General features: G+C 39.5%; 1 long non-coding RNA gene across 4 annotated transcripts in view; it reads left to right on the forward strand.

Annotated features, from left to right (window-relative positions):
• Positions 1-27648, forward strand: part of LOC133260623 (uncharacterized) — a 191032-nt gene that overhangs the window by 106930 nt on the left and 56454 nt on the right. The window contains exons 3-5 of one of the 4 annotated variants that reach the window (XR_009740895.1): positions 17504-17580; positions 24114-24300; positions 24770-27596. The exons of 2 other annotated variants lie outside the window; for them this stretch is intronic. This is a non-coding gene — a long non-coding RNA (uncharacterized LOC133260623). Of the gene's footprint in view, positions 1-17503; positions 17581-24113; positions 24301-24769; positions 27597-27648 lie in introns of those variants that run through there. One more of the 4 variants, XR_009740896.1, reaches the window with a different exon arrangement.

Consider the following 27648-nt stretch of genomic DNA (forward strand, 5'->3'; position numbering starts at 1 on the left):
TAAGACTCTGCCTTTCCACTACAGGGGGCGCAGGTTCAATTCCTGGTCAGGAAACAAAGATCCTGCATGCTATGATGTGGGACCAAAACAATAATTAAATAAAATTAAATAAATAAAATATATATTTTAAAAAGAACACAAATGATCTAGGTGTATCAACACATGATTAATAAAAAAAAGAAGCATAATACGACGATCAAAAAATTCAGAACTTAAACATTTTGACTAATTGACCTCAGAGTTTACAGACCCACTTATAAAGGATGCACACTATAAATTATTTCATAAGGAAGCAAATACTATAATGACCCAACATTTGGAATCAATTGAAATGCACAAGTGCCTTTAGGCTGACTTTTGAACTCCTCTGATTTGTGACACAGATAAGAGTAAATGATGGACTGATTAATTTGTGCAGCTTCTTGGCAAGTTAATGAATACAGTAAAGTAAGTAGCTGACAATTTCAGGCTACTGTAAATGGATATGAAGGCCTGTCACTGGTACTTGAGGAATGTTTTCAACTTCCTCATCTTCCTTAAGCTGGCATCCCTAGTCAGGGCCTCTTTGGTTGTCAATCTTGATAAAAAAAAACTCTGCCTCTTGTTTATGTCCCCTAACCTTGACTGCAAGGCTGTGGCCTTGTCTTAATTGCTGCTACCTATAAGTGAATGTTGTTTCCCATTCTGATCAAGAGATTGCTTACCCTAGAGCTGTTCCACCTTAGACTTACTGTCAAATGTGTATATATGCATATATGATTTTGTGTGCTTGTTGTCACAAATAATAGAGAAAAGAATAAAATGCATTATCTGCTTCCTATACATACTTCCTATAAGGTGCTTCCTTACTTTATTTTCTTTAAACTTCACGATTTATGAACAGAAAGTGTACTCACCCAGTTGAAGTATACTTAAGAAATATACATAAGGAAACAAATGAGACAGTGGCCACATGTGTTAAAGTTATACAAATAAAAATTGTGGAGCCAGAATTTATACATTGGACTCTATACCCTTTTCTGAAGAGTGTTTCTCAAAGTCTATTTGCAGCAGAATCTACTCAGGCACTTGTTTAAATGCACATTTATGGTTCCCACTCCACCCTGCCTCGTGGAAACCTAGGGAGAGATCCCAGAAACACTGTCCTAATGTGTCCAGAAAACTCAAGGAACGAGAGACTTTTAAATGATTAAGAAATACAGGAATAAAGGACCTGAAAACTCAAATGACTTTTCCACTTGAAAAGCTTTTTATGGAAAGTGTCAGGCACCTGAAAATAAGGGTTTATAGTGACAAATGTCTTTTCAGGGATGATTATGGCCTTATGCAAAGTTGATGCCAATAAATCTTTTCTACAAAGCTCAAGTCTCAGTCCAGGCTGGCAGTAAATCATTTCACCTGGCACCACAATTCCAAAAGGAAAGGCAATGAGGACAATATTATGAATGTTGCTTTCCTGGCACTAGCTAGCTGAAGATTAGTTGCATTGGCATAGCTTTTTTCTCATGACCTATTTTTAAATGGAGAATAGAAAAATATAGTCATTCATCTACGTAGAAAATTATGAAGACTGGAAACAAGGAAATAAACCAGAGTATAAGACATCCAAAGGGAAATCATCATTCTGTGCATTAAATTAGCAGGGTTTTTTTTAATGAATAAAATGAAGATATATCACATTAGCATTCAATGAGACACCAAAAGTAAAGAATGTTAATTTACAAAAGGGACCTTATTAACTTACTAAGATTATCAAGAACTTCTAAAGCATTTTTTCTCAAAGGGAGATGATCCGATCTTCATTTTTCTCACTGTTTCACCTTAAGCCTGTTTTTAAATAAGACCTATCATTTTTTAAAAGTCTTCTATTGCCAGAATCTCAATATATTCTAAGTTTCTGAACTAAATTCATCATTAAGGAAATAGTCAGGAATTCCCTGGAGGTCCGGTGGTTAGGACTCCGCACTTTGAATGCCAGGGCTCAGATTCAGTCCCTGGTTGCAGAACTAAGATCCCACAAGCTGTGTGGAATGGCCAAAAAAATTAAGAAGAAAGTGGGGCATCATGGCATCTTCCATAGGACCTGAGGATGTGGCGATGATGATCTCTGCCGGACTGGCAGTAGTCAAAACTCAACACAGGGGTACGACGTCCCAGGCAGGAAGCCACACTTGTCAAGGGACTAGCCACTAATGATTAATCCAGATTTGCTCTTGGCACCACAAGATTCCTCTCTGGTCTTGTTTTGTATGTAGCACAACCCAGAGAAGCCTGATATTTTCTGTGGAAAATCTAGTGATCACATTTTCCTCAAGGCTAATTGGTAATTGATTAATTTCCTTTCCTTCATTCAAGCATTTGTTCTTCATCACTAAGAAGTTTCCTGCTGAATTGATGTGCCTACTTTTAATATTTAGAATCAGTACCTGTTCACTAGGTTTACCATCTTGAAAATTATATTTTATAATCTTAACACAGTAAATTATCATTTATGAATCCTAAACAAAACTGACAAGTCTGTGATTGATTAAACCCATCTTGTGGATTGACTGAGTGATCCACACTTTCAACTTTTTGAAAGATGTTGCTGATCTAATATCTGGTTTTCAAAAATGGAGTTAAATAGGATAATATGATTGACATATTTTTCAACTTAATATTTTTTTAAAAGTTGGGGCAAGATAGGGAGAGACCATTTTAGATTTATTTATTTTAGGCTGCACTGGATCTTTGCTTCTGCATGGGGGCTTTCTCTAGTTGTAGTAGCTTCTCTTGTCATAGAACATAATCTCGCTCTAGGGCTCATGGGCTTCAGTAATTTCAGTGCATTTAGTTGCCCCACCACATTTGGAGTCTTCTTGGACCGGGGATTGAACCCACACCCCTGCACTGGCAGACAGATCCTTAATCACTGGACCACCAGGGTAGTCCAGCTTACTTAATATTTTAAGCAATTATTTTTATGACTATTCATCTGATAATGACTCAATATGGTTGCCCTGATACTATATGAATTCCTAAATAAGAACCAGTCATAATAAATCATATTAAATATTCAGTTCAGTATAGTCGCTCAGTCGTGTCCGACTTTTTGCAACCCTATGAATCGCAGCACGCCAGCCCTCCCTGTCCATTACCATATCCCAGAGTTCACTCAAACTCATGTCCATCGAGTCAGTGATGCCATCCAGCCATCTCATCCTCTGTCGTCCCCTTTTCCTCCTGCCCCCAATCCCTCCCAGCATCAGACTCTTTTCCAATGAGTCAGCTCTTCGCATGAGGTGGCCAAAGTACTGGAGTTTCAGCTTTAGCATCATTCCTTCCAAAGAAATTCCAGGGCTGATCTCCTTCAGAATGGACTGGTTGGATCTCCTTGCAGTCCAAGGGACTCTCAAGAGTCTTCTCCAACACCAAAGTTCAAAAGCATCAATTCTTCGGCACTCAGCCTTCTTCACAATCCAACTCTCACATCCATACCTGACCATTGGAAAAACCATAGCCTTGACTAGATGGACCTTTGTTGAAAAGTAATGTCTCTGCTTTTCAATATGCTATCTAGGTTGGTCATAACTTTTCTTCCAAGGAGTAAGCGTCTTTTAATTTCATGGCTGCAGTCCCATCTGCAGTGATTTTGGAGCCCAAAAAAATAAAGTCTTACACTGTTTCCACTGTTTCCCCATCTATTTTCCATGAAGTGATGGGACCAGATGCCATGATCTTCGTTTTCTGAATGTTGAGCTTTAAGCCAACTTTTTCTCTCCTCTTTCACTTTCATCAAGAGGTTTTTTAGTTCCTCTTCACTTTCTGCCATAAGGGTGGTGTCTTCTGCATATCTGAGGTTATTGATATTTCTCCCAGCAATCTTGATTCCAGCTTGTGCTTCTTCCAGCCCAGTGTTTCTCATGATGTACTCTGCATATAAGTTAAATAAGCAGGATGATAATATACAGCCTTGACGTACTCCTTTTCCTATTTGGAACCAGTCTGTTGTTCCATGTCCAGTTCTAACTGTTGCTTCCTGACCTGCATATAGGTTTCTCAAGAGGCAGGTCAGGTGGTCTGGCATTCCCATCTCTTTCAGAATTTCCCACAGTTCATTGTGATCTACTCAGTCAAAGGCTTTGGCATAGTCAATAAAGCAGAAATAGATGTTTTTCTGGAACTCTCTTGCTTTTTCAATGATCCAGTGGATGTTGGCAATTTGATCTCTGGTTCCTCTGCCTTTTCTAAAACCAGCTTGAACATCAGGAAGTTCACGGTTCACATATTGCTGAAGCCTGGCTTGGAGAATTTTGAGCATTACTTTACTAGCATGTGAGATAAGTGCAATTGTACCATAGTTTGAGCATTCTTTGGCATTGCCTTTCTTTGGGATTGGAATGAAAACTGACCTTTTCCAGTCCTGTGGCCACTGCTGAGTTTTCCAAATTTGCTGGCATCTTGAGTGCAGCACTTTCACAGCATCATCTTTCAGGATTTGAAATAGCTCAACTGGAATTCCATCACCTCCACTAGCTTTGTTCATAGTGATGCTTTCTAAGGCCCACTTGACTTCACATTCCAGGATGTCTGACTCTAGGTGAGTGATCACACCATCGTGATTATCTGGGGCATGAAGATCTTTTTTGTACAGTTCTTCTGTGTATTCTTGCCACCTCTTCTTGATATCTTCTGCTTCTGTTAGGTCCATACCATTTCTGTCCTTTATCGAGCCCATCTTTGCAAGAAATGTTCCCTTAGTATCTCTGATTTTCTTGAAGAGATCTCTAGTCTTTCCCATTCTGTTGTTTTCCTCTATTTCTTTGTATAGATCGCTGAGGAAGGCTCTCTTATCTCTTCTTGCTATTCTTTGGAACTCTGCATTCAGATGCTTATATCTTTTCTTTTCTCCTTTGCTTTTCACTTCTCTTCTTTTCACAGCTATTTGTAAGGCCTCCCCACACAGCCATTTTGCTTTTTTTGCATTTCTTTTCCATGGGGATGGTCTTGATCCCTATCTCCTGTACCATGTCACAAACCTCTGTCCATAGTTCATCAGGCACTCTATCTATCAGATCTAGGCCCTTAAATCTATTTTTCACTCCCACTGTATAATCATAAGGGATTTGATTTAGGTCATACTTGAATGGTCTAATGGTTTTCCCTACTCTCTTCAATTTAAGTCTGAATTTGGCAATAAGGAGCTCATGATCTGAGCCACAGTCAGCTCCTGGTCTTGTTTTTGCTGACTGTATAGAGCTTCTCCATCTTTGGCTGCAAAGAATATAATCAATCTAATTTCGGTGTTGACCATCTGTTGATGTCCATGGGTAGAGTCTTCTCTTGTGTTGTTGAAAGAGGGTGTTTGCTATGACCAGTGCGTTCTCTTGACAAAATTCTATTAGCCTTTGCCCTACTTCATTCCATACTCCAAGGCCAAATTTGCCTGTTACTCAAGGAATTTCTTGACTTCCTACTTTTGCATTCCAGTCCCCTATAATGAAAAGGACATCTTTTTTGGGTGTTAGTTCTGAAAGGTCGTGTAGGTCTTCATCGATCCGTTCAACTTCAGCTTCTTCAGCGTTACTGGTTGGGGCATAGACTTGGATTACTGTGATACTGAATGGTTTGCCTTGGAAACGAACAGAGATCATTCTGTCATTTTTGAGATTGCATCCAAGTACTGCATTTCGGACTCTTTTGTTGACCATATGGCTACTCCATTTCTTCTAAGGGATTCCTGCCCACAGTAGTAGATATAATGGTCATCTGAGTTAAATTCACCCATTCCAGTCCATTTTAGTTCGCTGATTCCTAGAATGTCGATGTTCACTCTTGCCATTTCCTGTTTGACCACTTCCAATTTGCCTTGATTCATGGACCTAAAATTCCAGGTTCCTATGCAATATTGCTGTTTACAGCACTGGACCTTGCTTCTATCACCAGTCACATCCACAACTGGGTATTGTTTTTGCTTTGGCTCCATCCCTTCATTCTTTCTGGAGTTATTTCTGTACTGATCTCCAATAGCATATTGGGCACCTACTGACCTGAGGAGTTCCTCTTTCAGTGTCCTATCATTTTGCCTTTTCATACTGTTCATGGGGTTCTCAAGGCAAGAATACTGAAGTGGCTTGCCATTCCCTTCTCCAGTGGACCTCATTCTGTCAGACCTCTCTATTGTGACCCTCCCGTCTTTGGTGGCCCCACAGGCATGGCTTAGTTTCATTGAGTTAGACAAGGCTGCGGTCCTAGTGTGACTAGATTGACTAGTTTTCTGTGATTATGGTTTCAGTGTGTCTGCCCTCTGATGCCCTCTTGCATTAGGTATGCTTAATTAAATATTTACTTCTATTTAGTATGAACCTGAATTAAAATATGCTAACAAAAGGTAAAAGATGAAGAAAAACTAGAAATTTTTATGAATATATACATAAAAATCAACATTACCTTTTTTCCGAAAGAAACAAATACATAAAATACAATTCCTTTAGCATAGCATCAAACCAGTCTCACAAGCTGGGCTTCCCAGATGGTGCTAGTGGTAAAGAACCTGCCTACCAATGCAGGAGACCTAAGAGACATAGGTTCTATCCCAGAATCAGGAAGATCCCCTGGAGGAGGGGAGGCAAACCACTCCAGAATTCTTCCCTGGAGAATCCCATGGACGCCACTGGGTTGCAAAGATTTGGAGATGATTGAAGTGACTGAGAACACACACACAATCCCACTAACTGTTATGAGTACAGACTGTGTCCCCAGGCCCTTTTAAATTCTCAATTGTTCTTATCTGGAAAATAGGAGGAAATAATAGTGTTTGTGGGGACTGGATGACATTTGTAAAGCAGTTAGCACAGTGTTCAACATAGAATGATAACAACAATAAGTAACTACTAAACAGTATGTTGATACTTACATTTTCATTTTTCAAAATAGTAGATAATTTCAAAGTATTCCATGTACTGTTGAAAGTTATTGCTTAATCGCTCAGTTGTGTCTGATTCTTTTGTGACCCCCATGGACCATTCCACCAGGCTCCTCTGTCCATGGGATTTCCAAGGCAAGAATACTGGAGTGGATTCCCATTTCCTTCTCCAGGGGATCTTCCTGACCTAGGAATCGAACTCACATCTCCTGCATTGGCAGGATTCTTTACCACTGAGCCACCTGGGAAGCCAACTTGAACTTATAAAAGCCAAATTATTAATTAAGAGCAAAATCTCTTCTTTATGTTTGAGTTGAGGAATATTATACCCTGGAAACTGAGAGACTTAATCAAAATAAGTTTGTGAGAAAATAATCAAACTGCTTAAGATAGTAGAATCAAACTTCAAACAGCTCATATACCCAAGCAAACACCTCTTCTTCCACGCCATACTGGTTTGTTCCATGGTTTTTCCCATTTGAATCCATGGTAAATTCATCCTTCTAGATACTTAAACTAAAAACATCAAGAGTTATCCTTGACTTCTCTTTTTCCTTTTCTTGCCACATCCAATCCATCTACAAATCCTGATGGTTTTCCCTTCAAAATACTTGACTACTTATCTCCACATATTCTGCTATTCAACCCTGATCTAATCTGAAGTATAAAAAAATTAAATCCTATCTTGATTTGTATTTCTGTAAATATACATAAGGGCTTCCCTGGTGACTCAGATGGTAAAGAATCTGCCTGCAATGAAGGAGACCCAGATTTGATCCCTAGGTCTGGAAGATTCCCTGGAGAAGGCAATGGCTATCCACTCCAGTATTCTTGCCTAGAGAATCCCATGGACCAAGAAGCCTGGTGGGCTACAGTCCATGGGGTCACAGAGTGGGACACAACAGAGCAATTTCCACTACTACTACTAAATATACATAAGTATTAAAATATGTGTTTCTTTTTCCATTTATATTTTGAAAATAATCTTCAAAAAATTATCTACCCATATTTTAAAATAAAAACCTCAAAGAATTCAAGAATACTAATTATTTTGTGGCATAGCCCTTGCTCTTTATAAATAATGCAGTTAAAACATATCATAAAACTTTTCTTCAAATAAGTTGAGGTGTAAAAATGTAGTAATTGCAAACTTCTAAATTACCTTTTAATGACCAGTATTTAATTGTCAGTACAAGCTTTATTGCATCAAACTAGCTTTTTTTCAGTTGTTATCTATGGGATGACTCATTACTTAGTATCATTTCTATGATCTTGTTTGCTTCATGCTTGCTTTTCTTCTGTTGAGAAATTATTAATGCAAACTACATAGTGGCATAGTACAGCCACTATGGAGAACAGTGTGGAGATTCCTTAAAAAACTGGAAATAGAACTGCCTTATGACCCAGCAATCCCACTGCTGGGCATACACACTAAGGAAACCAGAATTGAAAGAGACACATGTACCCCAATGTTCATCGCAGCACTGTTTATAATAGCCAGGACATGGAAGCAACCTAGATGCCCATCAGCAGATGAATGGATAAGAAAGCTATGGTACATATACACAATGGAGTATTACTCAGCCATTAAAAAGAATACATTTGAATCAGTTCTAATGAGGTGGATGAAACTGGAGCCTATTATACAGAGTGAAGTAAGCCAGAAGGAAAAACACCAATACAGTATACTAACGCATATATATGGAATTTAGAAAGATGGTAACAATAACCCTGTATACGAGACAGCAAAAGAGACACAGATGTATAGAACAGTCTTTTGGACTCTGTGGGAGAGGGCGAGGGTGGGATGATTTGGGAGAATGGCATTGAAACATGTATAATATCATATATGAAATGAGTCACCAGTCCAGGTTCGATGCACGGTACTGGATGCTTGGGGCTGGTGCACTGGGACGACCCAGAGGGATGGTATGGGGAGGCAGGAGGGAGGAGGGTTCAGGATGAGGAACACATGTATACCTGTGGCGGATTCATTTTGATATATGGCAAAACCAGTACAATATTGTAAAGTTAAAAAATAAAAAAAATATTAAAAAAAAGAAAGAAATTATTAGGGCCATGATAATGAAGAGCCAAAGATGAGGAAGAAGACGTGTTGCTTGGCCTTTCACACTGATCTTCACTCACCCATGTTTTCATGAACACCAGATTCACCAAGTTTTCAAAGAGGAATAGCAAGTGTTTGATGATGAAGGAAGTTTGGATTTAATTTTCACTTTGAGACACATGGTTACTATTCCCTGAAAAAATATTGGCATTCTGAAGATGTTCAAGCACTCTTACTCCAGCAGCTACCAATAGGCCCAATTGCATGTGAGGCTCTGGTGGCTCTGAGAGCTGTCAAAGCAGAGATGTTAGAAACCAGCTGCTGCCTTCACTTATCCTTTGAGATCAGCACAAGTGGGGGTAGACTTTCCTATCATCAAATCCTTAGAGCAGCAACTTGCACACAGAATGTGCTCTTACAGAAAAATGATTCAAATAATATAAGCAATAATAATTCAAATAATAACAGCAGTAATAAGAAAGGTAATTTGTCGTGCAGTTTATTGAGCACTTTTCACGTATCCAGGACTATTTCAATCACATCTCATACATTACTTCACTTCATCTCGAGAACATAAATAAGCCTACAGTTGTGGGTCATCCCCAGGGGAATAGCTTCAGGTGGAGTTATGAAGAACCCTCTAAATCTTCAGAGAAGTTCAAAGCCATCTTACAGACAATTATTTTACAAGGTTAAGATAGGACATTTATAAGTACAGTGAATTCTATATGGGAAATCCTTCATTGATATACCATAGCAGTCGTTTGAACAAACATTAAATCAAAGACCCAGTCTATAGGTATGACCCAAAAGTAGTAATGATCTTGTCCTCAGAATTACAAAAATTGTTTCTTAATCATCCTAAAGTATGTATCATGCATCAGAAATTTCAGATGTAAGGAATTTTTTTCAGAATTCATATATTATTTAACATTTGTCCTTCTTCAGTTCTTACATATATTTTTCAATATTTTTAATCAAGAAAATATTTTCTGGGTAGCTCTTCCTCCACTATCATGACTAACATTTTACTATTTTTCTCCCCTAGAACTAGAACAATGACTGATGTACCAGCAGATGTTTCCAATTCAAAATGTCTCATATTCTTTACAAGGGAGGAAAAAGTTTAAACTTAAGTAGCTGATGTTTGTCAGCAGATCAGGTAGTGGAAGAAAACTGTCACCTTTTACAAAGTGTCTCTTCATCTTTCCTTCTTTATTCTGGGAATTTTCTCAGTTTAGTCTTTAAGGTGGTATCTGCTAATAGTTCAGATCATGGCTGTTGCCTAATCCTTCTTTCAAAGATCAAAGTAGACTAAACCACAAACTTGAACTTAAATAAGAAATCTAAAATTTAGGCAGATATTCTGTTTTGAACATCTGCTGATTGTGGCAGATTTTTATCACTTTATTTTGGTTCTAGCACTCTGACTGTATTTTAGATAATCACCATCACCTCTAAGCAGCTCATGTGCTTCAGAGGAGTATCTCCATGAACAGCTCAGGCCTAAACTAATTAGCATTATCTGGGTCCATAATGGGTTCAGAGTAGTAACATCTAATTAATAATTTAGTGCAACTAGAATGAAGCCTAAGACTTTAAATCAAAGGTTGAGGGAATATGACAAATGCATTACATTAATGAAGAACCATACAGCCTGATAAATGCTGAAGAAAATTTTGGAACAACTGAGGAGAATCTTCCTAAGACTGAAGCTGAGATTTGGGGGGTTGTTTGTTACACAGCATTATCACAGTAAAAACCTAGCTATACACCAAAGAAGGTAGTAGGTCAAGTTCTAGATATCTGAGGTGTACCCTTCTGACTTACCCTCATATGAGAATATTACCATCAGAAGGTAAGATAAAATAAACCAAAGCAGGATGATACTATTTTAAACGCCAGAAGAAACATGTTCACTTTCTGGTAAGGTTGCTAAGCTTGGAAATTTTGAACCTGGCACCAGTGGCCCGTCTTCCCTGATACAATGAGGAGTCTGTTGTGGGATGAAGCTAATCAGAGACAAATAGTGATGAAAAGCAGGTATAGAGCTAGAGAAATAAAGAGGGCAAAAAAGGCAAAAAAGGGAAGGCAAAAGAGAGAATGAGTGCAAGAGAAAGGAAGAGTTAGCGAGCAAATAAAAAGAGGAAGAGGAATGAATTAGAAGAACCAGTTCTATATAGATAAAGTTTAAACTTCTGCAGAAACACTCTTTGGTTACATTGATCCAGTGACTGGCATTTTTCAAATATGAAATACAGATACAGAAAATATGTGTTTATTTAGACGCTCTCACTAAAAATCTAGGGGCTTCCCCATTTGTACAGTGGTTAAAACTCAGCGCTCCCACTGCAGGGAGCAAGGGGTGGGTTCCAGATCAGGGAACTAGGATCCTTTGTGCTGCACAGTGCTTCCAGAAACAACAACAACAGCAACAACAAATATAAGTCAGCGTGTGTGTGTGTTAGTCACTCAGTCGTTCCAACCCTTTGCAATGCCATGAACTGAAACTTCGGTCCCTGGGATTCTCCAGGAAAGAATGCCAGAGCGGGTTGCCATTTTCTTCTCCAGAAGATCTTCCCGATCCCAGGAATCAAACTTGGGTCTCCCTCAGTACAGGCAGATTCTTTACTGTCTGGGCCATCAGGGCAGCCCCTCAGAAATTCTTAAAGTGAAAAAAGCTTAACATGTAAAAAAAATTACAATCTGTTGTGTAGGAGCTGTCACATAGAGAAAGATAATAAGTGCTTAGGGAACACAAAAGAAGGGGAGATTAAACCTGTAAGTAAATGAAGATGGGAAAGATATGGGAAAAGAGTTCACAGATGTGTGTGTGTGCTCAGATGCTCAGTTGTGTCCAGCTCTTTATGACCCCATGTGCTGTAGCCCGCCAGACTCCATGACCTGGAAAATGGGATTTTCCAGGCAGGAATACTGGAGTGGATTGGCATTTCCTACTCCAAGACATCTTCCCAACCTAGGGATCGAACCCATGTCTCTTATGTCTTCTGCATTATCAGGCAAGTTCTTTACCACTAGTGCCACACGGAAAGCAGTGAAAAGCCAAAGGAGAAAAAGAAGTTGCCTGGTAAATAAATAAATTGTAAATGAGGACAAATGGAAAGCTTGCATTTGTACCAGAGACTTAAAATTCTGGTAAACTGGATCAGTCTACTAGCCTCAATTACCAGTATCTGAGTGCTCAAACAGGGAAATAAAAATCTGCATTCAGCTGTCTACCATCAATAGACCTCACTGATTTTCTTCAATCTTTTCTTTTTAGTTGAAGCATTAAATTATGGTAAATATTTTATCCAAAGAGGTGAGCAAAGCTGACTTGATTATGAGTCTGTAATATTAGACCTGCTTCAAAAGAAATCATCAGCCAAGAGATTCCACTGCCAACTAAACGGAATGACTCAAATCACACCTGAATGGCTCCTGCTGCTCTTTCCTATTTCCAAATACTTCCTCAGTTTGTCTAAAATATTTCATTTTCCTTTTATTATCTTGCATTAAATCAATCCAGTTGAATATTCAGTCAACTTGAATGATAAAGTTCACTTTTCAAAGTGAAAAAAAGATAAATGATATGGGAGTGTGGGTAAGGAGGATGGGCTGTAGTTATTCACATATTAGGATTAGTTTGCTTCCTTCCCTCAGCCACACCTTCCAGTGTGGAAGAAACCAGTCCAAACGCAGATGGCAGTGTTGTGGTTGGAATTATGAATGTGCTTATAGTCAGAGAGATCTGGTTTCACCATTTTACTATCTTTATGAGCTTGAGAAAATTATTAATGTTTGGGGTACCTCAGTTTTCTTATCTCTAAGATGAAAGAAACAAGGTTACCACTATTGTTATATTACATACATACTTGATTAGCACAGTGTCCAGGGCTTGGTTAAGCAGCCAGGAAGGGCAGTTACAGACACTAGGGTGGAGAAAAGGAGATCGTTTTGTAGCAAAAGTGAGATCCTGGGGGAATGGAAGACAACACAGGCATACTTTGCCTTCTCAGTACTTTTGCCTGTGACAAGATCACAGGTGTAAACTCAACAGCAACATGACAATCAATGGTTGGAGTTGATACAAATACATTATCATGTGTTCAGGATTTTGGTGATAAAAAGATCATGTATCTTTTTATGATACTGTATCATCATTTGATCTCATATTTGACGATTCTGGATTTTTGTTTTCACTCTGACTTTTCTTCTTATGACTGGTCCTTACGGATTTAGGGCCGCAGAACTACACAGGTGCTTAAGGGAAGTGCAAAGAGTCTCTTAAAGGTGAATATTTAAAGTGTCCATTTCCTGGACTGCTTTGCAAAGGCATCCCTTACCAGAACTTGTTTTGAAAGCAGTTTATGGCTGACACTTAAAAGATTCCTCCTTTTAAAATACATGCACATTGAGTACAAACTGAGCCAGAAGTGTTATTTTTTGTATATGCTTGTCATCAGCATGTTAACATTCTCCAGCTGCCCATTTTAAAAGGACAGGAGAGCCTCTCCATGTTGTGAGCTTGCTGGACTCTTCCTTAGAGCAGTCGCTGTGAAGGGATCCTCTTCAGATTCCTTCACACTGCTTAGACCAAACTCAAAGCCGCGCCCTTGAAACGTGATGGATTAAAACTGCATTTTCATTTCTGTTTTTCTAACATCTGGTTAAAGTAGTTAATTGACAGAAGCAATTGTATTTTCTGATCAGCAGCATAGACTATAAACCTCAAGGCAATTCTTTTCTTGCCAGTGGTTGCCCTTGATAATAAAATAATTACCACATTAACAGCATTCGCTGTATTTCAGCACTGAGGATTTCTCCCACAAAGCATGCTGGAGAAAAGTGCCAGGCCACAAAACAGTTTAATCCTATTATTTCTGCATTTCATCCTGGCTTGGTTTAAGTATAAATGCCCATGCTCTCTGGGTTTTTCCACCTCTGAAAGGCACAGGGATTTTTTTTTTTTTTTCAGTGAATAACAGTATACTAATGTGAAATTGTTTTTGGGACTTGTGACTCCACAGCTTTAAAGCCAGCATTAATGTTTTTAATATGAAGTATTCAGCCATTGTTTTGTGTATTTGAGGACTGATCTCTGTCCTCAAACCATACTCACATATTTTTGGTTCTCTATGTTTCCTTGTGGCCTAAGGCTTTGCTCATCCTGAGCTGCTGAGAACTCTCTCCCTGTCCACTGCTCCTCAACTCCTTTCACCATCTAACTCCTGTTCATCATCCAGGTGTTGGTTCAGTTACCATTTCTTCCCTAATGCCTTAATTCTAGGCTAAGTGACATGAATCCCTATACACTTCTCACATTACATTTTGATTGCCTCTTTACTTGCAGAATTCTCCACTAGACTGAGTTATCTGAGATCAGAGACACTACTTTATTTATAGAATATCTTTAGCACTTGCAAGGAACACAGTTCATTGTGTAGTAAATATTTCCTGAAGTAGATTTTATTTTTTTTTTTATTCTTTTCCTTCCTGCCCTATGGTCAGCATTTGTTCCCCTCACCCATTAACCTTTGTTAACTTTGGGCTGTGTGGTTTGCTTTAATCAATGGCATGTGAGCAGATATAACACATCTGGACAGAAACTTTAAATGCACTTGTGTGGTTGACACTCTTATTCCTGCCGTCCATTGTCAGAAAGACATCTTTCAGACAGTGGCTCCTCCTCAGACTTGATTCAAAGAGAGAACTCACAGCAATGAAAGCTGCCCGAAAAGAGCCCAGCAGAACCCAGTAATACAAATGATATGTCACTGTTGTTGCAAGTTGCCAGAATTGGGGTTATTTGTCACCACAAATAATCAACAAAAATTGATTAATAAGTTTATACCTAGAAGCATAACATTACTATAACAACAACAACAATAAACTCAAAGCTAGTGGAGGTGATGGAATTCCAGTTGAGCTATTTCAAATCCTGAAAGATGATGCTGTGAAAGTGCTGCACTCAATATGCCAGCAAATTTGGAAAACTCAGCAGTGGCCACAGGACTGGATAAGGTCAGTTTTCATCCCAATCCCAAAGAAAGGCAATGCCAAAGAATGCTCAAACTACTGCACAATTGCATTCATCTCACACACTAGTAAAGTAATGCTCAAAATTCTCCAAGCCAGGCTTCAGCAATACGTGAACCGTGAACGTCCAGATATTCAAGCTGGTTTTGGAAAAGGCAGAGGAACCAGAGATCAAATTACCAACATCCTCTGGATCATGGAAAAAGGAAGAGAGTTCCAGAAAAACATCTATTTCTGTTTTATTGACTATGCTAAAGCCTTTGACTGTATGGATCACAATACACTGTGGAAAATTCCGAAAGAGATGGGAATACTAGACCATCTGACCTGCCTCTTGAGAAACCTGTATGCAGGTCAAGAAGCAACAGTCAGAACTGGACATGGAACAACAGACTGGTTCCAAATAGGAAAAGGAGTACGTCAAGGCTGTATATTGTCACCCTGGTTAAACTTATATGCAGAGTACATCGTGAGAAACACTGGGCTGGAAGAAGCACAAGCTGGAATCAAGATTGCCAGGAGAAATATCAATAACCTCAGATATGCAGATGACACCACCCTTATGGCAGAAAGTGAAGAGGAAGTGAAGAGCCTCCTGATGAAAGTGAAAGAAGAGAGTGAAAAAGTTGGCTTAAAGCTCAACATTCAGAAAACGAAGATCATGGCATCTGGTCCTATCACTTCATGGCAAATAGATGGGGAAACAGTGGAAACAATGGCTGACTTTATTTTTCTGGGCTCCATAATCACTGCAGATGGTGATTTCAGCCATGAAATTAAAAGACGCTTACTTCTTGGAAGGAAAGTTATGTCCAACCTAGACAGCATATTGAAAAGTAGAGACATTACTTTGTCAACAAAGGTCCGTCTAGTCAAGACTATGGTTTTTCCAGTGGTCATGTATGGATGCAAGAGTTGGACTATAAAGAAAGCTGAGCACCGAAGAATTGATGCTTTTGAACTGTGGTGTTGGAGAAGACTCTTGAGAGTCCCTTGGACTGCAAGGTGATCCAACCAGTCCATCCTAAAGATCAGTCCTGGGTGTTCATTGGTAGGACTGATGTTGAAGCTGAAACTCCAATACTTCGGCCACCTGATGCAAAGACTTGACTCATTTGAAAAGACCCTGATGCTGGGCAAGATTGAGGGCAGGAGGAGAAGTGGACAACAGAAGATGAGATAGTTGGATGGCATCACCGACTCAATGGATATGGGTTTGGGTGGACTCTGGGAGTTGGTGATAGACAGGGAGGCCTGGCGTGGTACAGTTCATGGGGTCACAAAGAGTCGGACACAACTGAGTGACTGAACTGAACTGAACTGAATAAACTCAAATATGAGGTTATTTGTACTGTGCCTGTTATGGAAGCCCCTGATGTTAAAGGAGGCTGGAAAAATGACCTATTCTATGCAACAATGAAAGTTTTGGTAATACTGCTACCTGTGATAACTTGAAAGTCAGAAAATATACCTTTAAACTTTCAAAGAATTTTCAAGACAGAATGTTGGTAGCCAGAATTGCTTATTAGGCTTTGTAAGGAAGAATAAACTCAGAAAATAATTGGAATTTTTTCAAATGAGAATGGAAGGAAAAAGAAGGATGCAGAAATCCAGAGGCAGAGTTGAAAGATATTACTGTTTCTCATCTCCAGCCAATAAATCATTTGCAGATTAAGACAAAGACTCAATGCAAAGACCAAGTCAAGGGCATGGATAGTCATTTTCTAAATCTGTGTACATTCTATTACATGGAATAATTTAAATTATTTGTGGTGAATTAAAGCACATCAGCAATTTAGCAAGTTGAGCAAATGCTGAATATGAAATTACCATATTTTCATATAGTAACATGTATTTTCAAGATAGTAGGTGATTTTCAGTATACCGTCAAAGAGATTTTTAAGTGGATAAATAGGAAAAGGAGCAACTTATATTATCTATTATCCTGGAGAAGCCTATTATAAAGATAGAAGACAAGAACAGTCTTCAAAAAGCAATATGATAAAGTGCCTATAAAGAGTTTTTGTCATCCTTTATGAATATGAAAAGTTAATATTTTCATCCTATTAAGTAAAAGTAAGCCCAGTTAATAATAATATGATGATGATTATTGTGGTGATTCAGGCTGGGGAGCAAAGACCAAATCAAGACTGTTGTCACCACATTATCTGTTAAGACCTCTGATTCCTTTAAAATAATCCCCAGTAAGTCATTTCACTTGTACAGAATGGCTCCTGGTAAAGAAACCATAGATTGGCTTAATGGAGGCCTAAAAAGTACAAATTATCTGTAATTAAGCCTAAAAGAATGTCTTCTAATTATGAATCTGGCTGTTGGCAGGAAGCACTAATAGGAAACAAAGATATAAAAAAAAAACTAATGTTTTTTTAAAATTTGTAGTATGCCAAAATTACTACTACCAGCCTGAATTCAAAGAGTTTTTGATTGTTTGAGCAATAAAACTACCCTTGAGCTCTCAACTTTTTTGACAGGATGAAGAAGCTATTTGGCAGCCAAAGATGGACATTCTCCTAAAGAGGATATTGGAAAAGGAAGAAATCCTCAGAAGGTGAAGTCAAGAGTCAAGAAGTACAATAGACTGTGAAGCTACTCCTAGGAAACAAAACCAAAGATTGATTAAGCAAAGTTCCTTACACAGAGATTAGGAGACCTTGTAACAATTCCTTCATGGGATTTCAGAACTTCTGTGAACCAGTGATTTCTGGGTTCCCCCCTTTTTCCCTCTTTCTAAATGAGAGCGTTTGTTGTGGTTACACTAGTTTATTATGGGTGTGAAGGTATGCATTTTATCACAGGTAGGTACAAATAACAAGTATTGTATTTCATAGGACTTGGCTCAGTAGAGCTACATTTGGGCATGATATAAACTCAAGATCCTGAATTTCAAGCTAGAGTTTAGATCAGACCTTGGAGTATCTTTAAGATCTGGTGATTACATATTGTTTACCGGGAAGGAAGTGAATATGAGAGCAGGCTGGGATAGGTTACATTATTTCACAAATATTTATTCCCTCCATACCCTTGCCATGCTTCTCTGTGAGACAGTCTATTTTCCTTTCCACTGACTTTGGCCTGTGTGATTTTACTTTTCTTTGGCAAATAAATTGCCTCAGTAGAAGTTTTAAATGTGCTTGCAAATGTGCCATACCTTGTGCATGGTTTGGTACCCAGTTCTGATGTTTCCCTCCAAAATAATAATAGCATGTCCAAGATACTAGCTTACTCCTTTGAAAAGATACTTTTCATGGAGCCAAGGTTTAGCTCAACCAAACTCGGCAGAGCCTCCACCCTCATGAACTTAGACAATCAATACACATTTGTTATAACCCACAGAGTTACTGGGATTGTTTGTTACAGCAAAAACTGGCTAACAAATTTTGTTGCTGAAAATAAGGAAGAATTATATTGTCTATAAAAGTGCTTGGTTTATATAGGAAAACCATGTAAGAGTCTGAATGTACATAGATACATGAACTCAATCGGAATTATTTGTAGGTGGAACTAAGAGATACCAGTTAAGTTGCTTTGTTATTTGCTACTTGGACAGTACTTTTTAAGTCAAAATAGTGACCCTAGATTGAGAGACCAAGAGGGGAGTTTTAATAGGTTTTTCAGGTATTTTCCTTTTAAAAAATTAATAAGTATTTATAGACCCAAAAAATCCAAAAGAAATTCCAGTATAGATTAGAAGATAGATCAGTGTTTCCAAAGATGTTGATACTTAAGGAAGAACTTGCAGATTTAAAAAAGGAAATACCTATGTTGAATGTTTGAAACATTGATTGTCTAATGTTATATACACATGTCAACTTGAGGAATGAGATTCTGTACCTGGTGGTACAGAATGGTTTAGTTGCTAAGACATGTCTGACTCTTGTGGCCCCATGGACTGTAGCTTGCCAGGTTCCTCTATCCATGGGATTTCCCAGGTAAGAATACTGAAATGGGTTGCCATTTCCTTCTCCAGGGGATCTTCCCAGCTCTTTATACCTGGAATACAACTCAATTATATATTTTTTATTCTTTGAATTTTCATCATCCTATAGTAGAGAATACTTTTTAGATGGAAAAACAAAAATGACAAGGGAGTTTTACTTAGAAGTATGTTTTGAATGGCATTTATGTGTGACTGAGAAAACTGAATTGATGAATGTTGTAGCAAAACCCCAGGGAATTATGAGTTCATAACTTAATTAGAAGCTCCACATGCAGGAGGAAGTATCTAAATAGGCTTACTTAAAAAGGTCTGTCATCTGACTAGAGGGCTGACTAACCCCCTTATTCATCTTTTTAAATATCCTTGCGATTGTGAGGGTTAGCATCATCAGTATAATTTTTAAACTCTAGAAAGACATTTTTACAATAACAGGTCTCATATCATGGATTTCTAGTTTTCTGAACTTTAGAATAACTAATGCATATATATGGAATTTAGAAAGATGGTAACAATAACCCTGTATGCGAGACAGCAAAAGAGACACAGATGTATAGAACAGTCTTTTGGACTCTGTGGGAGAGGGAAGAGGGGATGATTTGGGAGAATGGCATTGAAACATGTATAATATCATATAAGAAACGAATCGCCAGTCCAGGTTTGATGCAAGATACAGGAAGCTTGGGGCTGGTGCACTGGGATGAACCAGAGGGATGGTACGGGGAGGGAGGTGGGAGGGGGGTTCAGGATTGGGAACATGTGTACACCCATGGCGGTTTCATGTTGATGCATGGCAAAACCAATACAATATTGTAAAGTAATTAGCCTCCAATTAAAATAAATTTTAAAAAAATTTTAATAACATTGTATTCATAAAAATAACATAAATGAAGATATATATCTATATATACCCACAACTATCTTTCTTAAAGGAGAATTGGTGTATTGAGTCACTCATGAATCCATTCACTGAAAAAATATTTGAGTACCTGCTGCATGCCAATCTCTCTATTTTTTTAGTTGAAGTAGAGTTAGTTTCTGGTGTATAGCAAAGTGATTCAGTTATATATATATATTTTTAATATTCTCTTTCCATTATGGTTTATTATAGGATATTGAATATAGTTCCCTATGCTATATAGCAGGATCTTGCTTTTTATCTATTTTATCTATAGTAGTTTGTATCCCGGAGAAGGCAATGGCATCCCACTCCAGTACTTTTGCCTGGAAAATCCCATGGACGGAGGAGCCTGGTGGGCTACAGTCCATGGGGTTGCTAGAGTCAGACACGACTGAGCGACTTCACTTTCACGCATTGGAGAAGGAAATGGCAACCCACTCCAGTGTTCTTGCCTGGAGAATCCCAGGGACAGGGAAGCCTGGTGGGCTGCCATCTCTGGGGTCGCACAGAGTCGGACACGACTGAAGCGACTTAGCAGCAGCAGCAGCAGCAGCAGTTTGTATCTGTTAATCTCATACTCCTAATGTATCTCTCCCCCACCTCTTTCCCTTTTGGTAACCATAAATTTGTTTTCTATGTCTGTTTCTGTTTTCTAAATAGGTCCATTTGTGGCATATTTTAGACTCAATATATAAATGATATCATACAGTATCTGACTTACATCACTTGGTCTGATAATCTCTAGGTCCATCCAAGTTGCTGCAATTGAAATTATTTCATTCTTTTTTATGGCTGAGTAGTATTTCATTGTGTATCTGTACCACATGTTCTTTATCCATTCATCTGTCAGTGGACATTTTAGTTCAGTTCAGTCGCTCATTCGTGTTGTGTCCAACATTTGCAACCCCATGAACTGCAGCACACCAGGCCTCCCTATCCATCATCAGCTCCTGCAGTTTAATCAAATTCATGTCCATTGAGTCAGTGATGCCATCCAACGATCTCATCCTCTGTCGTCCCCTTCTCCTCTCGCCTTCAATCTTTCCCAGCATTGGGGTCTTTTCAAATGAGTCAGCTCTTCGCATCAAGTGGACAAAGTACTGGAGTTTCAGCTTCAACATCAGTCCTTTCAATTAATATTCAGGACTGATTTCCTTTAGGATTGACTGCTTGGATCTCCTTGCAGTCCAAAGGATTCTCAAGAGTCTTCTCCAATGCCACAGTTCAAAAGTATCAATTCTTTGGCGCTCAGGTTTCTTTTTAGTCCAACACTCACATCCATACATGACTACTGGAAAAACTATAGCCTTGACTAGACAGACCTTTGTTGCTAAAGTAATGTCTCACCTTTTTAATATGCTGTCTAGGTTGGCCATAACTTTCCTTCAAAGGAGTAAGCATCTTTTATTTACATGGCTACAGTCACCATCTGCAGTGATTTTGGAGGCCATAAAAGAATAAACCTGCCACTTTTTCCACTGTTTCCCCATCTAATTGCCATGAAGTGATGGGACCAGATGCTGAGATCTTAGTTTTCTGAATGTTGAGCTTTAAGCCAACTTTTTCACTCTTCCCTTTCACTTTCATCAAGAGGTTCTTTAGTTCCTCTTCACTTTCTGCCATAAGAGTGGTGTCATCTGAATATCTGAGGTTATTGATATTTCTCCTGGCAATCTTGATTCCAGCTTGTGCTTCTTCCAGCCCAGCGTTTCTCATGATGTACTCTGCATAGAAGTTAAATAATCAGGGTGACAATGTACAGCTTTGACATACTCCTTTTCCTATTTGGAACCAGTCTGTTGTTCCATGTCCAGTTCTAACTGTTGCTTCCTGACCTGCATACAGATTTCTCAAGAGGCAGGTCAGGTGGTCTAGTATTCCCATCTCTTTCAGAATTTTCCACAGTGTATTGTGATCCACACAGTCAAAGGCTTTGGCATAGTCAATAAAGCAGAAATGGATATTTTTCTGGAACTCTCTTGCTTTTTTAATGTTCCAGCAGATATTGCAAATTTGATCTCTTGTTCCTCTGCCTGTTCTAAACCCAGCTTGAACTTCTGGTAGTTTAGGGTTCACGTATTGTTGAAGCCTGGCTTGAAGAAGTTTGAGCATTACTTGACTAGCGTGTGAGGTGAGTGCAATTGTGTGGTAGTTTGAGCATTCTTTGGCATTGCCTTTCTTTGGGATTGGAATGAAAACTGACCTTATCCAGTCCTGTGGCCACTGCTGAGTTTTCCAAATTTGCTGGCATATTGAGTGCAGCACTTTCACAGCATCATCTGTTAGGATTTGAAAAGGCTCAACTGGAATTCCATCACCTCCACTAATTTTGTTCGTAATGATGCTTCCTAAGGCCCACTTGACTTCACATTCCAGGGTGTCTGGCTTTAGGTGAGTTATCATACCATCATGATTATCGCGGTCATGAAGATCTTTTTTGTATAGTACTTCTGTGTATTCTTGCCACCTCTTCTTAATATCTTCTGCTTCTGTTAGGTCCATACAATTTCTGTCCTTTATCGAGCCCATCTTTGCATGAAATGTTCCTTTGGTATCTCTAATTTTCTTGAGGAGATCTCTAGTCTTTCCCATTCTGTTGTTTTCTTCTATTTCTTTGCATTGATCACTGAGGAAGGCTTTCTTATCTCTCCTTGCTATTCTTTGAAACTCTGCATTCAGATGCTTATATCTTTCCTTTTCTCCTTTGCTTTTCACTTCTCTTCATTTCACAGCTATTTATAAGGCCTCCTCAGACAGCCATTTTGCTTTTTTGCATTTCTTTTCCATGGGGATGGTCTTGATCCTTGTCTCCTGTGCAATGTCACAAACCTCTGTCCATAGTTCATCAGATACTCTTTCCATCATAACTAATTCTTTAAATCTGTATCTCACTTCCACTGTATAATCGTAAGGGATTTTATTAGTTGATACCCGAATGGTTTTCCCTACTTTCTTCAATTTAAGTCTGAATTTGACAATAAAGAGTTCATGATCTGAGCCACAGCCAGATTCTGGTCTTGTTTTTCCTGACTATATAGAGCTTCTCCATCTTTGACTGCAAACAATATAATCAATCTGATTTCAGTGTTGATCATCTGGTGATGTCCATGTGGAGAGTCTCCTCTTGTGTTGTTGGAAGAGGGGGTTTGCTATGACCAGTGCATTCTCAGCAAAACTCTGTTAGCTTTTGCCCTGCTTCATTCCGTATTCCAAGGCCAAATTTGCCTGTTACTCCAGGTGTTTCTTGACTTCCTACTTTTGCATTCCAGTCCCCTATAATGAAAAAGATATCTTTTGGGGGTGTTAGTTCTAAAAGATCTTGTATGTCTTTACAGAACCGTTCAACTTCAGCTTCTTCAGCGTTACTAGTCAGGGCATAGACTTGGATTACCATGATATGCAATGGTTTACCTTGGAAATGAACAAAGATCATTCTGTGTTTTTGAGATTGCATCCAAGTACTCATTTTGGACTCTTTTGATGACTATGATGGCTGCTGTATTTCTTTAAAGGGATCTTGCCCACAATAATAGATATAATGGTCATCTGAGTTAAATTCACACATTCCAGTCCATTTTAGTTCGCTGATTCCTAAAATGTCGATGTTCATTTTTGCCATCTCCTGTTTGACCACTTCCAATTTGCCTTGATTCATGGCAAATTGAATTCAAATCAAATTCCTTGATTCATGGACCTAACATTCCAGGTTCCTATACAATATTGCTCTTTACAGCATCAGACCTTCCTTCCATCACCAGTCACATCCACAACTGGGGGTTGTTTTTGCTCTGGCTCTGTCTCTTCATTCTTTATGGAGTTATTTCTCCACTGATCTCCAGTAGCATATTGGGCACCTACCAACCTGGGAAGTTCATCTTTTAGTGTCCTATCTTTTTGCCTTTTCATACTGTTCATGGGGCTCTCAAGGAAAGAATACTGAAGTGGTTTGCCATTCCCTTCTCCAGTGGACCACGTTTAGTCAGAACTCTCCACCATGACCCATCCGTCTCCAGTGGCCCTACACAGCATGGCTCATAGTTTCATTGAGTTAGACACGGCTGTGGTGCATGTGACTAGATTGGTTAGTTTTCTATGATTGTGGTTTTCAGTCTGTCTGCCCTCTGAAGGAGAAGGATAAGAGGCTTATGGAAGCTTCCTGATGGGAGAGATTGACTGAGGGGGAAGCTGGGTCTTGTTTTGATTGGGCCATGCTCAGTAAATCTTTAAACCAATTTTCTGTTGATAGGTGGAGCTGTGTTCCCTCCCTGCAATTTACCTGGGGCCAAACTATGGTGGAGGTAATGAACATAATGGTGACCTCATTCAAAAGATCCCATGCATGTACTGCTACACTCAGTGCCCCCAACTCTGCAGCAGGCCACCACCGACCGGCGCCTCTGCTGGAGACTCCTGGACACTCACGGGCAAGTCTGGTCAGGTTCTTGTGGAGTCACTGCTCCTTTCTCCTGGTACGCAAGGTTCTGTTTGTGCCCTCCAAGAGTCTATTTCTCAGTCCTGTGTAAGTTCTGGCAGCTCTGTGGTGGGGTTAATGGCGACCTCCTCTAAGAGGGCTTATGCCATACTCAAGTCTACTGCACCCAGAGCCCCTGTCCCTGTGTCAGGCCACTGCTGACCCATACCCCCACAGGAGATGCTCAAACACAGTTCTGTCTCTGTCTCTGTGGGGTCCCTGGGTCCTGGTGCACACAAGGTTTGTTTGAGCCCTCTGAGCATCTCTGGAGGGAATGGGGTTTGATTCTAAATGCAAATTCGCCCCTCCTACCATCTTTCTGGGGCTTCTCCTTTGCCCTTGGACAGGGGTATCTCCTCACAGCTGCTCCAGGGCCTACCGTCTTACTGGGGTTTCTCTGACCTTGGATGTGGGGTATCTTCTTATGGCAGGTCCGGCGAAGCGCAGCTGCAGCTCCTGACCTTGGACGTGGGGTATCTCCTCTCTGCAGCTCACCGCTCCAGCAAGTAGGCATTTAGGTTGCTTCTATGTCTTGGCTGTTATAAATATTGCTGCAACAAACATTGGGGTACATGTATCCTTTTGAATTATGGTTTTCTCCAGATATATACCCAGGAGTGAGATTGTTAGATCATATGGCATCTCTGTTTTTAGTTTTTAAAGGAAGCTCCATATTGTTTTCTATAGTGACTGCAACAATTTACATTCCCAACAATAATGTAAGTGGATTCTCTTTTCTCCACACCATCCAGCATTTGTTATTTGAAGACTTTTAATTTTTTATTTTATTTATTTATTTTTGGCTGTGCTGGGTTTTCATTGCTTTTGCATGGGCTTTCTCTAGTTGCCACAAGTGGGGGCTGCTCTCAGGTTGCAGTGCTCAGGCTTCTCACTGGGGTGGCTTCTCTTGTGGAGCACAGGACCTAGGCTCTAGGCAAGCATGCTTCAGCAGTTGCAGCATGCAGAAGGAGTGGTTGTGGTGTGTGGCTCTAGGGCACATGGACTTCAGTAGATATGGCACACAGGCCCCAGAGCGCAGGCCTAATAGTTGTGGCACATGAGCTTAGCTTCTCTGCAGCACGTGAAATCTTCCTGGACTAGGGATCGAACCTGTGTCCTCTGCATTGGCAGGCAGATTCCCATCCACTGCACCACCAGAGAAGTCCTATTTGAAAACTTTCAAATGATGGGCATTCTCATCAGCATGAGATGGAGCAAACCCATCTTTGATCAACTGAGATGGCATATAAAAGAAATGACTGTCTACTCTAGGAACTTATCATTTAACAAGTATGTCAAGATTCATATGTATGAAATAGTTAAGTAATAAACTGATGGTGATAAGTGATTTTTGTGTTAAAAATAATGGTTCAGGAAATAAATTATTTGGACTCTTGGAGACAAAGATAAATAAAAGGAGGGCCAAGACAGTTTCATAGACACATGAGACTTACAGATCAAAGAGAAATTTGATCTTTCAATTGGGTGAGATTTGTTTAGGTGAGTTCTAAGAGCAAGAATTCATGGGGTCGCAAAGAGTCGGACACGACTGAGCAATTGATCTGATCTGATCTGAAGAGCAAGAATAAAGGTGTAAATACAGGAAGAAGTAAAGAGAGCACAGTAGTATCTTTAAAAGACTAAATTACTGAGCAGCTTAGTACTGAAGGAAAGATGTTGTGTGCCATTAATTTTACTTGAAAACCTCTGCTGGTGTCACAGACAACAATGTTGCAATTGGGAAGTGTGGCTAACACAAGTAAGATGAGGGTAGCAGAGCTTTTTTGGCATCTTTTGGTATTACAAGTAGCTAAGAGAGAAGCACTGCTAGGACACAGGACTTTCCTGACTTCGAGAGCTAAAGTTAGTTCTAGTTAAGAAGTGCCAGTTTGTCCATGTCTTCACTGAGCTATTGTTGCATGAAGTATGAGAAACTATTATACTTGAATGGGGAATAAATGCATAGATACTAGTATTATTTGGTTCTGTAGAGAACAATCAAGAGACTCCTTATGCCAAACGGTTTCAGCTTTTTTCACTGTGGTCGCCAGTAAGAAACTCATTTTAAATAACAATTGGATATGCATGTTTATAACTATGTCTATATTGATTAAGACATTATATACTTCATGTTCATGTGGGTAAGAGTAGACAATGTTTACTGCTTACTGTATTTGTGCTGTCAGAAGCTATAAAGTTCCTTTAGTGTCATGCTTTTGTCTCCCCTTTAGTTTTTGGGTTTTCACAGAGACTTCTGAAATAGGATCTGAGGTTTGTAGTTCTTTAGCAGTAATCTCCTGATATGACACAGGAACCCTGTGATGTTGGGGTAAAGTTTAGGGGGAGGGAAAGTATCCTGTGGTACTTTCAAGTATCCCATGATGAGGTCTTAAGTCTTTTAGTGAGCCTGAGTTGGGTATTTCCCTTCCTGCAGGTAGTTAGACTTATGTAAAAATCCCAGTCATTCAGGCTCTGGTAAAGTAGTTTCCCTTAGGGGTAAATCCTTGTTAAGAACAGAAAGCTCTGGGCATATTGCAAAATGGTTACTTTCCCCCTCCTCCTGCTGGAAGCACTCCCATCTACACAGTGAGAACCTGATAGGGCTCCTTGAGGTAAAGCTCAGAAGAGCCAGAGAGACCCCTTAAAATTGGGCCCCATGGAGTTTTTAACTCTCAAGTTTGGGGAGTTTTAATTTTCAAACATCGAGCCACTGAACAGTTCATAAATTACAGTTGAAAGTATTCCTATCAGTACTGGCTCCTGCTGCTGGTAAACCGTGATTCTCTGTATCTTCCTGTCTCTCAAATTTTGGGAGTAACAATTTATCCTTAGGCCTCAGTCCTTTGACAAATCTAAAAATTGATGACTTTCATTTTGTCCAGCTTTTTTCTTGTTGTGAACATGAGAATGATACCTTTCAAACTATCAAAATTTTATTCAGATCAGTTCAGTTCAGTTCAGCCACTCAGTCGTGTCCGACTCTTTGCAACCCCATGAATTGCAGCATGCCAGGCCTCCCTGTCCATCACCAACTCCTGGAGTTCACTCAAACTCACGTCCATCGAGTCAGTGATGCCATCCAACCATCTTATCCTCTGTCGTCCCCTTCTCCTCCTGCCCCCAATCCCTCCCAGCATTAGAGTCTTTTCCAATGAGTCAGCTCTTCACGTGAGGTGGACAAAGTACTGGAGTTTTAGCTTTAGCATCATACCTTCCAAAGAACACCCAGGACTGATCTCCTTTAGAATGGACTAGCTGGATCTCCTTGCAGTCCAAGAGACTCTCAAGAGTCTTCTCCAACACCCCAGGT

The sequence above is a fragment of the Bos javanicus genome, chromosome 14 (assembly GCF_032452875.1).
Source record: "Bos javanicus breed banteng chromosome 14, ARS-OSU_banteng_1.0, whole genome shotgun sequence".
NCBI lineage: Eukaryota > Metazoa > Chordata > Mammalia > Artiodactyla > Bovidae > Bos > Bos javanicus.